This window comes from Dama dama, chromosome 31, assembly GCF_033118175.1.
Source record: "Dama dama isolate Ldn47 chromosome 31, ASM3311817v1, whole genome shotgun sequence".
Taxonomy (NCBI): Eukaryota; Metazoa; Chordata; class Mammalia; order Artiodactyla; family Cervidae; genus Dama; species Dama dama.
The window spans coordinates 40,499,710-40,514,660 of NC_083711.1; the positions used below are offsets into that span (position 1 = coordinate 40,499,710).

General features: G+C 39.2%; 1 protein-coding gene and 1 long non-coding RNA gene across 2 annotated transcripts in view; both read left to right on the forward strand.

Moving 5' to 3' along the window:
* Positions 1-14,951, forward strand: part of CSNKA2IP (casein kinase 2 subunit alpha' interacting protein) — a 219,299-nt gene that overhangs the window by 26,979 nt on the left and 177,369 nt on the right. The window lies entirely within an intron of this gene.
* Positions 1,826-10,337, forward strand: LOC133049919 (uncharacterized). Its single transcript, XR_009691494.1, has 3 exons — positions 1,826-1,852; positions 7,433-7,666; positions 10,094-10,337. It is a non-coding gene; the product is annotated as an uncharacterized LOC133049919 (long non-coding RNA).

The following is a 14,951-nucleotide window of genomic DNA, read 5'->3' on the forward strand; positions in this document are numbered from 1 at the left end:
ATCAAGGCCATTCCTGACTTGTAAGACTGTCTAAGGATTAAGTGACAAAATTTATATGAAATGGCTAACTCAGTGCCTGGTATATAGCTATAAAGGACTGTAGCTCTTAGGCTAAAAGGGTGAATCTCAGTCTCCAGCAGTGGCTGGGTCAGTAAAGGGGTAGGAGGACAGAAAGAGTTGTTAAGAAAAAGTGTAAGTTGGTTGTTGTACAGAGTGGTAAAAGCCAGGTATAAAGATGCAGGAAGGCTCTGTATCCAAAACAGAGCTTCATCATCCACTGGGAGCCCTGTCTACAGCCCTTCTCCCAGCCTCTGCTCCCACTGTTTCTACTTTCTCTTCCCAAAGCCAGTGGAAATTGGGATCCAGAGTGAATAAAATTTGAGAGTACAGCCAAAACGCCAGTCAGGAAAGGGAAAGCAGTGTGATCATGAATTTATAGGAAATGAACCTGTTTGACTTAACGGAATCTGCACAGTTTGATTTGGTTTTTCTGTGCTTTTCTAGAGTTTGTACTGACAGAATTGTTTGGGAAGACAGTTTTGCTGCTATCTTAAATGTTTTAAAAGGGAAAGGGGAAAGATCAGATGAGTAAGAGCATGTTAGTATTGATCCTCATATAGGGCAGAAGTGAGCCTCTGGCAGGTGCTCTTGGAGGGAAAAGGGAATCCACAAAAACAATTCATAATCATATTAATATATTTTCTCTACCCCACTACACATTCTCCATGTGACCCAGAGAACATCCACGTGGTAGCAGTATCACTGCTGAGATCCATGATTTAATAAGAGAGTCTGTACAATTGCAGTCAATATTTCAAATGCGACCTTCTAAGAGGAGCACAATTGGGAGAAAGAAGGGCTTAAAATGAATTAAAATTTAAACAATTCCCAATCAAATGAAAATGTTCTGGGAATCGTGCCAGAGAGTATTGTTGAATTGGTTTTAATATAAGCATTCTAAATTTAACCAGCTGGAATTATTTGCATTTAAAAAAAATTACATATGCAGTTATATTATATGGATATGTAAAATACAGTATTTATCCTTTAAAAAAAATCAAATCTTATTCTTGGTGACTGAGGTGTCAGAGTATATATTCTATTCAGAATATAGAGCCACTGAATTTTAAGGCGGGACAGAATCTTGGAGGTCTGTGAGCACCATTCTGTTGAGTACAGTTCTGTGGGTAGAGTGTGTCTTTGATAAAAAAATGAATCTGGGGAAGCTGAGGCTTGTCCTCAGCAAATGAGTAGCTGAGATGGTCCTGGGACCCAGCTCTGTTCATGACCAAGTCAGGGCCTCGGCTCAGGATGCCCTGAGCAGAGCTTGTCTTGAGCTTTTGTTAGGAGCTTGGTGTCAGGCTGCTACTGGCCAGCTTTCTGAACCAAACAGATGGGCTCTTGTGTTAATCTCCTAGGTGACAGATGTGCATTTTAACAAGGGCCTCAGGGTAAAAGCTTAATCTAAAGTATGGAGGAAGGAAGAAGACACCGCAAGCTTTGCCCTAGGCTGGAGAGACCCCACGGCATTGTCTATAATGAAGGGGTGAGGGGTGGTGGCAGGGAGGGTAAGCGGGGGAGCCCTGATCCTCTGTGGAAACAGACTGAAGGCTGTACAGTGGTGTCACGCTCCCTGTATGTGCTGTCCTTGTAAGCTGACTGAGTGATGTTTAAAAAATAAAAATAGTCCACTGCCTAAAATCGTTAGCACTGTCTTCCTATCACGCGGTATAATAATGATAATAACAATAATAAAGACACTACCTCTTTCCCGCTTCTCCTTTTATATAAAGAGAAGTTGAATTGTAAAGAGAGGCACACTTGACAAGAATACAGACTACATTAGCTCCAGGTATGAAATATTCTATGGGTCTGGTTGGCATTCCTAGCTTCTCTAACTTTATCAGGTCCTGTTTCAGAGTCATCCTTCTGTCTGGCTGCACTAATCCTCCAGAGCATGGCTAGAAAGGGAAACCAGGGTCACTCGCCTACTGAGATCTAGGTCTACCTGTTTGATTACTCTCTAGAAAAGCTGTGAAGGCCGACCTCAGAGGTGCTGGGAATGGCATCTCCTGCGCCCGCTGATGGCTAAGGGTTTTGATTTGATCTAGTGCTGGTTTTGAGGCTTCCCTGGTAGCTCAGCTGATAAAGAATCTGCCTGCAATGCAGGAGACCCTGGTTCAATTTCTGGGTTGTGAAGATCTCCTGGAGAAGGAGTAGGCTACCTACTGTAGTATTCTTGGGCTTCCCTGGTGGTTCAGGGGGTAAAGAGTCTGCCTGCAATTCAGGAGACCTGGGTTCAAACCCTGGGTTGAGAAGACCCCCTGGAGGAGGGCGTGACAACCCACTCCAGTATTCTTGCCTGGAGGATCCCCATGGACAGAGGAGCCTGGTGGGCTACAGTCATGGGGTTGCAGAGTCAGACACAACTGAGCAACGAAGCACAGCGCAGCGCTGGTTTCAATTTCAAACCCAAATCCTGAGTTCTCAGAAATTTTTGAATCAATTTTTTGACTCTCATTTTCTCCAGCTTTTTTTTTTTTTCCTGGAGCTCTTAACTATTTGTTGAATTCTCTGTATTGATACTCTTATTTGTATTTCCTTATTTCCATCATTTCCCCCTGCACTTCCTGAGAGTCCTGAAACTTAAGGCATATTTTAAATATGTTTTATTTCTCATCCTATTTTTTAATGAGCTTTAAAAATTTTAGTTTTATTTTTTTTCTCTGAATTTTTTTTTCCTTTTCTAATTTCAAAGGTCTCTTCAGTCTCCAAGGATAGTATAGTTTATTTATGCTTTCTGTTTTGTCTCCAATTTCTTCTTTTGTTAGAGGCTTTTCACCAGTGTCAGGTGATCTTTGACTGGCTGTTCATATTTGAGAGTAGTTTCATATTAAGACATATTCATATGTTCATATTAAGACAGTTAAAAATTATATACTTTTTCCCCCCACACATGCATAGCCTCCCGCATTATCAACATTCTCACCAGAATGGTTCAATTTTTACCAAGGATAAACATACATGGACCCATCAAAATCACCCAAAGATACAGTTGACTTCACTCTTAATGTTGCACATTCTGTGGGCTTGGACAAAGATATAATGACAGGTATCTATCATTATGTAGTAGATAGTATTTTCACTGTCTTAAACATACTTTGTCCTTCGTCTTTTCCTCCTTCCCCCTAACCTCTGGCAACTGCTGACCTTTTATTGTCGTCTTAGTTTTGCCTTTTCTGGAATGTCAGGTAGTTGGATTCATACAGCATGTAGCCTTTTCAGATTGCCTGCTTGCACTTAGTAAAATGCATTAACATTCATGTCTTTTCATGATTGATAAGCTTATTCCTTTTCAGTGTTGAATAATATTCCATTGTCTGGATGTAACACAATTTATCCATTCACCTATTGAAGGACATCTTGATTGCTTCCAAATTTTGGCAATTATGAATAAAGCTGCTATAAATACCCCAGTGCAGGTTTTTGTGTGGACATAAATACTCAACTCCTTTGAGTACACACCAAGAAGTACCATTTCTGGAACTCAGGTAAGAGTATATGTAGTTTTATTAAAAAAAACTGTCAAACTGATTTCCAGACTTCGAAAGTGGCTGTACCATTTTTCGTTCCCACCAGCACTGAATAAGAATTTCTGTTGTTCCATATCCCCAACAGCATTTAATGTTATCAATTTTTGAATTTTGGCCATTCTAATAGGTGTGTAGTAGTAGCTGATTCTTTTAATTTGCTTTTCTTTGATAACATATGGTGTGGAGTGTCTTTTTAAGAACCAACTTTTGATTTCATTAGCTTTTCCCACTTGATTTTCCATTTTTAAATTTTATTGATTTATGCTCTGATCATTATTATTTCCTTTCTGACTTTGGATTTTGCTTATTCTTTTTCTAGATTCTTAAGATGGAAGCTGAGTTTATTAATACAGGAACATTCTTCTTTTCTAATTCAGGCATTTAATGCTGATATTTTCCCCAAAGTATACTGCTTTGCAACATCTCACAAATTTTAATTTTGATTTCTTACTTTACTATTTTTAAACATATGAATTGCTTAGACCTTTAAAGCATAAAAATATCTTGAATTTGTCTAACACTTCACACTCTCCAGAATTCTTTTGGTCTCATTTTATTTTCAGGATAAGTTAAAATAAGCCCTTAATATATCTCCAGTTTGTCAGCCATTCAGAAAATATTTGGTGAATGTCATACTTTGTGCCAGGTACTGGGGATATGGTAGCAACAACAAGATAGTTTTTCCTCTGTAAAGGAGTTTATTTTATTTTTAGCAGAATAAGAGTTTTAAAGATGAGATTGGAGACACAGTGAAGTTAAGTGGCTCCCTGAAGACTACACAGCTATACATGCTAAACTCTGATCTTTCAATCATGATGTTAAGGGCTCTTTCTTATATCAGGGTTTTTCTTTTTTCATTAAATATAAAAATATAAGGGTATTAATAAAACATATGCACATTATTAAAGCAAAGTCATAGAAGGAAACCTTCAATAAAGTTATAGACTAGTGTTTGCTCATGCTGATGTGAAATTAACTAAGTCTCTCATAATAAACTCAGAAGAAATATACTACAATATTAATACTACCTGATTGGGTAGAAGAGAACTATTCTGCCAACACACATTCATTTTGTGCAACTAGTTTTACTTCCTATTTTTGAATTTCCACAGTTAAATAAATGAGGTTGGGTCAAATGATCTTTCACATTCCTTCTAACTTTTAGATACTAAGCATTTAAGTTTTGGGCTTCCCTTGTGTCTCAGCTAATAAAGAACCCGCATTCAATGCATGAGACCTGGGTTCAATCACTGGGTTGGGAAGATCCCCTGGAAAAGGAAAATGCCACCCACTCCAGTATTCTGGCCTGGAGAATTCTGTGGACTGTATAGTCCATGGGGTCGCAAAGAGTCAGACACGACTGAGTAACTTTCACTCACTCATTTAAGTTTTAAGTACTTATTGAGTATTCACTACAGTGCTCTATAAGGGATTCAAAATAAAGTAAGACACAATACTTATACTAAAACAATCTAGGTTAGGAAGTAAGATACATACATATGAGATATTTTTAAATGCCAACATAAATGATACAGGCAATAATGGTCTGGAACAAGCAGGGAAACTTTTGCCCCCATCGGGGACATTTCACAGTGTCTGGAGACACTTTTGCTGGTCATTGCTGAGGGGGTGACTCCTACTGGTAGGGCCACCAGTAGAACAGAGGCCAAGTATGCTCCGAAACCTTCTGCACAGGACAGCCTGCGACGCAGGAGTTCTCAGGACCAACATACCAATAGTGTTCTGGTTGAAAAAATGGCTCAAGATTCAGAGGAAAATCACTGTGGGAAGGAAAGCGTAGGAAAGTTTCATCAAGGATCTGTGTTTTTCCGTGGACGTCTAGCATCTGGAGAATGACAGCGTAAACAAGGTTATGGAGAAGGGAGTCAGCATTGTTTATCTGGGGAACAGTGAAAAACACCATGCAGTTGGAATGGAGGGCTCGCATGTCAGAGTGTTAGATCAGTACCATATTGTGGAGAACCTCAAATGCCAGGGTGATGACTTCTTAATTTATTAGACAATGGGGAGCCATTCAATGTTTTAGTTAGATGAATCCAGCAGTGGTCTGAAGTCTATTGTAGTGGAGAGACTAGAAGACAATCCAGAGGTTCTAACAATCCAGGCTTGAGGTACTGACAGTTAATTCAAGCAAAACTTAACCTTGATGCATATACCAAATATCTTTGTCTAAATGCAATTATAGATTAGGGTGGAGCATTTTACAGCAGTAACACTGAACTGTTTTCAAGCAAGTGCCTGTATGCTAAGTTCTAGTTTATAACTGGTGTGGATTTTTTACACCATGTAGTTTTGCTCATGTGTTTGTTTATATCAAGTATGTTTGGTATGTTTAAAAATTAGTATTTTGTTTCATAGACTGAAGCAATGCAAAGCTCTTATTTGAGAATGTTAGCTTATGTCACTATAATTTTGGGACCTTTCTGATGACCTTTAATGTTCTTTAAACACTGGGCTTTGTGAATTTCTGCACAAATACATCACTTTGTAAATTTGCACCATATTTGTTTCTACTTGCCTAGGCAAAAATAACCACCAAAAAGTTCACTGTCAGAATCACAGTGAGAGGTGAGGTGAAAATATTAGAATATTGTTTCAATGCTTATAAGTTTCATTGACTTTATATCAATAAGGTAAGTGCAAGCAACAATTTTTCCTTCATCCTCTGGTTTCCCACTGCTCTGATGAAACAACTAACCCAGTATCAATTTCAATTCAGAGTTATACTTGGGCATTAGAATCATTCCTTTGAAGTCAGAAAGAAGCAGTCTTGTTACCATCACTACAGGAGTAAGTTATTCTGCCCTGTTGTCATAATCACTTTGTTATGATTTATTTGTAGCAGTACCTCAATAAATATTAAAGGTGTGGAATCAGTAAATGAAAGGTACCCAATATATCATGGCAAAGATCCTGGAATTGATTTCTGGCTTTTAGAGAAAACAAGAATATTTAAAAATCAAAAGAAAAAGTAAATTCTTCTTCCTCCTTTACTTTTTATTTTTCTATTAGAAGAGACCTTCCAGGAAATATTCATTTTCATCAGTTGCTTTCAAACACTAACTGACTTAGTCTTTTTAATTGAAATTTTCTTTCATGTTGGATGTGCCTCTTAGAAAATTAGATAAACTATAAATTAAGTTTTCTGTGAAGAAAAATATTGAAATAATTTATGTAACTAATCAGCATGTACTTTATAAACTAGTTCAAATTAAATCACTCCTTAGTGATCAGATCATTTTGCTGATGAGAGCACAATCCAGTCTAGTAGATCATTCTCTTGATGAGAACACAGTCTAACTCTGTGCTTGGCATTGTACCGATGGATGAGAAGACAGCCTCTCTCAAACAACCTGAGCAAAGATAACGAAGCAGATACAATGTCAATTAATGGTAACATCACCATTTTGGTTTTTAGGTGCATAGGATGCTCTAAGTTACTTCTTAAAAGAGATAATCTGAATGAAAGGACAATTTCCTTTGCAACAAAAGGAATGCTGGTGGTGAAGACACTCAAAATGCACTTGTCTGTGATCACTCAGAACAGCGTTAAAGTTGCTTGGGATATTTCCTTAAATTATTGCTGCAGGTAATTAGGACGGCCTGGAGCTGTCCTTGGATATGATAATACCATCACTTTTGATCACACTAAACTATATTTTGGGGCAACTTCTTAGTAGAGATTGCCTGCCTCCCATCCAGCAATGCCCATTATGTCAGGAGCTTTCTTCCTAGGGCCAGCTAGTGTTGCCTGGCTCATACCAATTACTGTCCACCATCTTGGCACCTTATTTTAAAGGTTCTATTGTTGACTTCAGTGCTTTGCAGGTCAGTACTTTGGCCACTTGATGCGAAGAGCTGACTCATTAGAAAATAAGACCCTGGTGCTGAGAAAGATTGAAGGCAGAAGGAGAAGGGGACAACAGAGGATGAGATGGTTGGATGACATCACCGACTCGATAGACATGAGTTTGAGCAAGCTCCAGGAGATGGTGATGGACAGGGAAGCCTGGCGTGCTGCCGTCCATGGGGTCACAAAGAATCAGACACGAGTGAGCGACTGAACTGAACTGATTGTAGACTTCCGATAAGCTACCTCAAAACTTTTAAAAGGAAGGAAGCTGTTAGATCAAAATAATGGTTGACAAAACCTTGAAATACGGTTCACTGTGCAGAACCTGATTTAGGAGAGGCAGTTGTAATCAGAACACTGTGGAGATTGTTCAGGATGGTTTGATCACTCCTGGCCTGGAGCAGCAGGCATGAGTAAAGGTTGTTTGACTTTCAAATCCTCCTTAGATGACTCTGCTTCTCTTAGACCTGCAGATGGGCAGTGTTTTCACATATGGAAAAACTAGTTATTAAAAAAAGGAAATGAATTCTGCTGCTCCCACATTACACAGGAATGTGATAATCCATCTCCTTGTTGTTTAGTAAATTTCTTTTACAGGACTTTTTGTTATATAAAAATAAACCTTAGCACTTTGTCTTGAATAGAGAATAAAATAAATGTGAGATAGATTATGATTCATGATTAAGTAAGAGGAAGTTGGGGAGTCTAGTATGGCATCTGGAAGGGATGATAGGTTGTAGGGATCTGGAAGTGGGTAGCAGAGAGGAGACAGGTATTGGGACAGAAGATGATAAGGGGACCCAGGACATTTTACTAGACTAAGGACAAAAAAAACAAGTGATCAATGAGAAATTCCCAGTGGTGGTGCTAATTATGAAGCTTAGAAAGAAAAATGTCTAAACATTTATTTTAAAGTCATTTTTTATTTGGTCCTGTGCCATTATTTCCCATAATTATCCCTGTAAATTTACTAAAAATAGACCCACTGTCCTTAGGTTAGTGGTGCTCTGGGAAATACAGGACAACTTCTGTCTTCATTTGGGTAAATAGAGCAGGCAACAGCTGAGTGAGCAAGACTGTGGGGTAGGAAGTTGAGACCTAAATCTGGCCTAAAGACTTGGACCTAGAGTCAGTAGTCTAAGGAATAGTAAAGAGATGCTGAATTTCCCATTGTAATGTGCTCTCATGGGAGCTCCTGGGTTTTTTTTTTTTTAATTAAAAAAAAACTATTTTCTAAAAGGCTTTATTTCTCAGCAATTTTAGGTTTATAGGAAATTGAGAGGATAGTACAGAGATCTCTCCTATAACCCCTACCCCTACACATGCATAGCCTTCCCCACTATCAGTATCACTCACTAGAATGCTATTTTTTTTTTTACCAAGGATGAGCCTACGCTGATATATTAAAATCACCCAAGTTTATAGTTGATCTTAAGGTTCGCTCTTGGTTTGTACATTCTGTGAGTTTTAAAAATGGTATAATGACAGATATTTACATTATAATATCAAACAATATCTTTACTAAAAATCCTCTGTGCTCTGCCTATTCATCTCTATTGCCCGCTTCCCCTGGGCTAGGCTCTTGTTAATGTATACAGATATTAAAGGGAAGGAAGATTATTTTTCTCCAATGTTTAAAATATTCATCTTTGATTGGAGGATAATTGCTTTCCAATGTTGGGTTGATTTCTACTGTACAACAGCATGAATCAGCCATAAGTATCCATATATCCCCTCCCTCTTGACCCTTCCTCCCATCCGTTGCCCCACCCCACCCCTCTAGGTTGTCACAGAGCACCAGGCTGAGCTCCCTGTATTATATAACAGCTTCCCACTAGCTAGCTGTTTTCATGTGGTAATGTATATGTCTCCATGCTACTCTCTCAATTCATCCCACCCTCTCCTAAACGGAAAGAAAACTCTTGAAGACTGGATGATTTGGATGAAATGACTTATGGATTATGGATAAGCCCAAGAGAAGAGAGAAGTGAAAACAGAGGAAAATAGAGCCCCAGATTCATAACATTTTAGTCTTTTACCTCCTCAAATTGTTCAGATATACGTAAAATCAGGTTCAAATGAAGTCAGCACAGCCTTAAGAAAAGAAAACGTAAGACAGCAGCAAGTAAGCAGCAAGCATTCTGAGTTGAATGTGATGCTAGCTAAAAACAGGTTGAGTGCATGCACTTGATCTCTTTCAAAGGAGCTGTGTAACACTGCAGGCTTTTATTTAGCACCATCTGGCAAAGCCACATCTTCTTCCTTAAGGTGATTTAGCACCATCTGGCAAAGCCACATCTTCTTCCTTAAGGTGCAAGACCTTTCTCAGCCTTCTAGTTTTGCTGTCCCGTAAGAACATCTCTGAGTGGGATACTCTCTGACAGAAATGATGCTTGATACTCTTCTGAAGATAGTAGAGAAGACTTAGAGATGCAGTCACCCACCATGGCTCATTCCCTAGTGGTGCAGAGGGAGGGAACATCCTTACAGGAGCACAAAGTATAGAAGACAGTCTGGACCAATGTCCTTTCTTTGTCCAATTCTCAAAAGGAGTTTGAACACCAAGATGGGATTTGAGAGAACAAGTGAAATGCGCGTGATCTATTAAGTATCTCTATTGTTTCAGTTCATGAGACCCAGCCTTCAAAAGGATACCTGCCAGTAGAACCCTCAACTTTTAGAAGATAAAGTTTGGAAGGAAAACACAACTGTGAAGACTTCTGTGTGACCTGGAAAATGTATCCCCCTGGGCTTTAGTTTCCTTGTCTATGAAATAAAGAGATCGGAATAAAAGACTGTCTAATGCTTCTAGTTAAAAGATTTTATAATTGGATAATGATCATCAAACAGAATTCATTAACACTGAGTCATCCAGGGCCCTCTGACAAATTCTAGTGATATAGGAATTTAAGACTGGTCTTTATCTTCAAGTGTCATACAAGTAATTGGCAAAACACGGTGCAGGAATAAACTAAAAAAGTAGAAATCCCACTCCACAAACTCAACTGTACAATAAATAAGACAACTTTTTTCGTTATCCAAAAAGTAACTTAATTTAGTGTGAAAAATTGGATGTCAGTTACTTTGGGGGATTTCCTGTCCTTCTCCAGAGTCAGCCACACACAGTTCTGGGTACTTGTAGATGCTAAGTTTTGGTGGACCATGGTGCCTGTGTAAGTAAATGAGGGATTCAGGTCAGGGCCCACTCTGCTTGGCATCCTTGGATCCTGTGATGGTCTGTGGCTTCCTTGTCACGGTTGGGGATGTGAGGAACTTCTTCATGGCTGCCTGTGCCCAGCTGTGACACTCACCTCATAGGCAACACTCTTTGGATGGATGAGGTTTTGCCTTCAGGGACCTGTGTGCTCTGAAGAATTGCAGATGTTGTCTCTCTGCCTCTGCATAAGATATATCTTTAGTCTGGGGTGAATCATCTTCCCTTTGTGTTCTTCAAAAATAGTATGTTTATGTTCGTGAATTCTCTGTTCTACATTGGGTTTTGGCTTTAGAAATTTCCAAAATAAAAAAGGCTTTCAAGCTATCTCTTGGTCTGCCTCCCCTGAAGCAGTTGAGTCACAGAGGCCACTGTCATCTTTAAATGGAGGAAAGAGAAAGGGGATATATAGCAAGAAAAATAGTTAATATCTCAATTTGATTAATGATTAAAAAATAATAGAAAGCATAGTAGAATGATCTTTTCTTCCTAATGTGTAGTTTTTTATAAGTGCATTTTAACACTACCTAATTGTAATGTGTAGAATTTTGCAAAGCCTCTTGGAGGAACTGAGTAAGGAAGAATTGTCAGCCTCTTCTAAGAAGGGCCAGGTATCAATCTTCTCTGCTTGCAAATTAACAGAAAATTAAGAGTATCCTTTCCAGGAAGTAACTCAGTGAGAGTCCCGATGGGGATGGGTGTCCTAAGAAATCTTCCGTTGTTGGTGCTGGGTGAAAAACAGGGGTTGTGGGGGGAGAATCTGGCAGAGAATTACATAAGGAGAGAGACTTTCGCAAAGTGGGGCTCCCTGCCTGAGGTCATCAGGTCACTAGACTAAAAAACATGGGTTCTGAATATAAGCTTCATGAGTCTGTGAACACCTGGAGAGAGCCTGCAATATTCTTTGTGTAAATGCTTGGTTTTCCTTAGAATCTGGTAAGTGAGTATCTTCAAATTTCGGGAGAAAGATGGGGAGGGAGTTGCCAGAGGCATGGCTTTTCCATGAGGCACAGAAAGTCAGAACCTGGGTTTTTTTTATAACCCAGGAGTAATTAACCTGGGGTAATTGTCCAGATGAAAGAACAATGTGAGCATCAGAGGAAGCATGGAGATGGCCCAGGACCCCGAGAAATGACCAGCCCGAAGGCTGCAGCATGACTATCCTTCAGATTAGACTTATGGCATCTGGGCCTGAGTTGGTGAAGACAAAAACTAAGGGCTTGTATATTTAAGCCAGCCAAACCAGTCTGTGGTTAGACCAAATTTCTGTGACGGTTAAAAAATGTGCACCGTAAATAAGACGGTTTCTGTGATTTTGTTGCTATGTCATTGTTCTTGTTTCTTCAATTTTGCTCATTCCTTTAGCATTTTAGGAGAACCACTTTTGAGAATTCCAGTGTATCTCAACTAAGACATGTGATGAAAAAATGGCTCTCTCTTCTTCCCACCTAAATTTGGAGAACAAAAGGGTCAGTGTGAAGATGGGAAGAAGTGGTAGAACTCAGTGCGCACTGGAGTTACCCCGAGCTAAAGGCAGGGTGTGCTAAATGCTGAACATGTAGTTCTTAAGCTGAGCACTATAAAATGTCCCAGGAGGAAGAAATCACTGCGGTTGGGTTGCTGGGAAAGAGTTCATGAGATAGTTCTCATTTAAAATAGACCTTTAAAGATGGGTAAGGATTCAATACATGCACGTGGGTTTGAGTGTGTCTTATCTATACACAGCCGTAGCTCATTTTGTTGTGATTTACTTTATTGCATTTTTCAGATACTGCATTTTTTTTTTAAAACAAATTGAAGGTCTGTGGTGACTCTTATGTTGAGCAAGTCTTTTGGTGCCAGTTTTCCAACAGCATTTTCTCCCTTCCTGTCTGTGTCACATTTTGATAATTCTCACAATATTTCAAACTTTTAAAATGTTATATTTGTTATGGTGATCCATGATCTTTGATGTTACTAATAACTACTCACTGAAGGCCCAGTTGATGGTTGCCAGTTTTTAGCAATGAAATATTTTTAATTAAGGTATGTTCTTTTTTATACATAATGCTATTGCACACTTAATGGGCTACAGTGTAGCATAAACACAACTTTTCTATGTGCTGGGAAAGCAGAAACTTGATGTGACTTGCTTTATTGCAGTGGTGTGGAACTGAACCCACAGTATCTCCAAGGAATGTCTGATGCTGAAAACTCAGCCTTTGTGCACCAGTGCCAAATTGAATCTCAGAGGCAGAGTTTGGGGTGAAGGTGCAGTAGTGAAGAATCTGCCTGCCAATGCAGGAGATGCCAGAGACACAGGTTCGATCCCTGGGTTGGGAAGATCTCCTGGAGGAGTAAATGGTAACCCACTCCAATATTCTTGCTTGCAGAATTCCATGGACAGAGGAGCCTGGCGGGCTACAGTCTATGGGGTTGCAAAGAGTCAGACAGGACTGAGCGACTTAAGCACATAGTTCTGTAAAGAGCTCAAAGGTATTGTGATGTGTTATCCCTTGAGATGGAGCCAGGACCCTGCCCAAGTCTGCACTGTTGTTTCTTGGCTGCTCCTCCCTTGTCTCTGTATCCGCCCCTCCCCCCCTTTCCCTGATTAGCCACTGTTTGAAAGGCTTCTATGCCCAGGAGCCCCGCAGAGTCCTGCTCAGTTTTATGCCTGTATTAGTTTTTACACTCACTTCACTAAACACAGCCTGTTGCAGGAGTGGTCTAAAGTCATGTTTTTCGTAATCTGAATTCTCTCAGTTGGCTGTGTTTTAAACGAGGAAGGTGACAAATTAACTTTCAAAGTTACCACTGTAAAGTAAGTTGATAGCAGATTAAATAAAGATATATGGAATGTTTTACAGAAGCTAATTTTTAGGAAATCTGGAAAACTGGATGAATCATGGCTTTAATATATTCTTATATGAGTTATGAGATGAGAGAGAAATATTAGCAGGGAGAAAATTACTATGCTTTAGCCTTTGGTTAAGAGAACTCTGACCTTGTCCTTCATAGCTTTATGTGCACTGGCAAGGTAAGAAAATCATTTGATTAATTTCTTATGCATATGTATATTTTGCAGGATTTCAACTGGGAAATTGATCATTGAACTGTAGATATAATAGCTTTAGATGATTTGTTTTGGGAGAGGGGCTTTCACTTCAGGAAGACTGCCTTCTAGATCTTATTATATCACTAACTAGCACTGTGACCTTGGGCATGATACTTAATATCTTTTTGTATTTCTTCATTTTGAAAGTTAGATTATGTCAGGGTCCCTGGTCATTCTCTGAGTCGGATTTACTTACTTTCTCTCCCTCTAAAAGCTTATGGTCTGATAAAAAAAAGAAATTCTACGTGCTGTTTCACTTCAGAAGAAGGATAACAAAGAACTGTTGTTATTAATTTAATTTCATAACTGGATATATCTTGTAGTATAAAACTCTAACCCTTCCGTCTATGTCAAAGTCTTTGGGATTAGAAGAATTTGAGATTAGTAGAGTTGAGAGTGTAGTTCAGTTTAGTCGCTCAGTGATGTCTGACTCTTTGTGACCCCATTTACTTCAGTACGCCCGTCTTCCCTGTCCATCACCAGTTCCCAGAGCTCACTCAAACTCATGTCCATCAAGTAGATGATGCCATCCAACCATCTCATCCTATGTTGTCCCCTTTTCCTCCCGCCTTCAATTTTTGCCAGCATCAAGGTCTTTTCCAAGGAGTCAGGCCAAAATATTGGAGTTTCAGCTTTAGCATCAGTCCTTCCAATGAATATTCAAGACTGATTTCCTTTAGGATGGACTGGTTGGATCTTCTTGCTGTCCAAGGGACCCTCAAGAGTCTTCTCCAACACCACAGTTCAAAACCATCAATTCTTCAGCGCTCAGCTTTCTTTATAGTCCAGCTCTCACATCCATAGTGTAGAGATGATTATTATTAATAAAATTCCTGAGCAGAATTAAGGAGGGAGGGGACCATTGACTTCTTTAATAGCCATCCTAGAAAATTGTCCGAAATGGGCATTTGTTGTCAAAAAATCTCATGAGCCTTCAACCATTTACATCCCAACTATGTTTACTTTTGCAGATCTGGAGTCAATTTATTCTGTGTCAATGATTTCAGCTTACTTCTCTGTTTTCTTAAAAGATGCTATAATTGACTCAAATATGGTGATGAAATAGGTTATAGCCTCCTAAGATCTTCATGTCCTCTTTTTATGAAACTGACACCCCTTTTCATTTTCAGTATTTTATAATAATCACTTGGGGAAAGGACCAGGCTAACAGTCCCT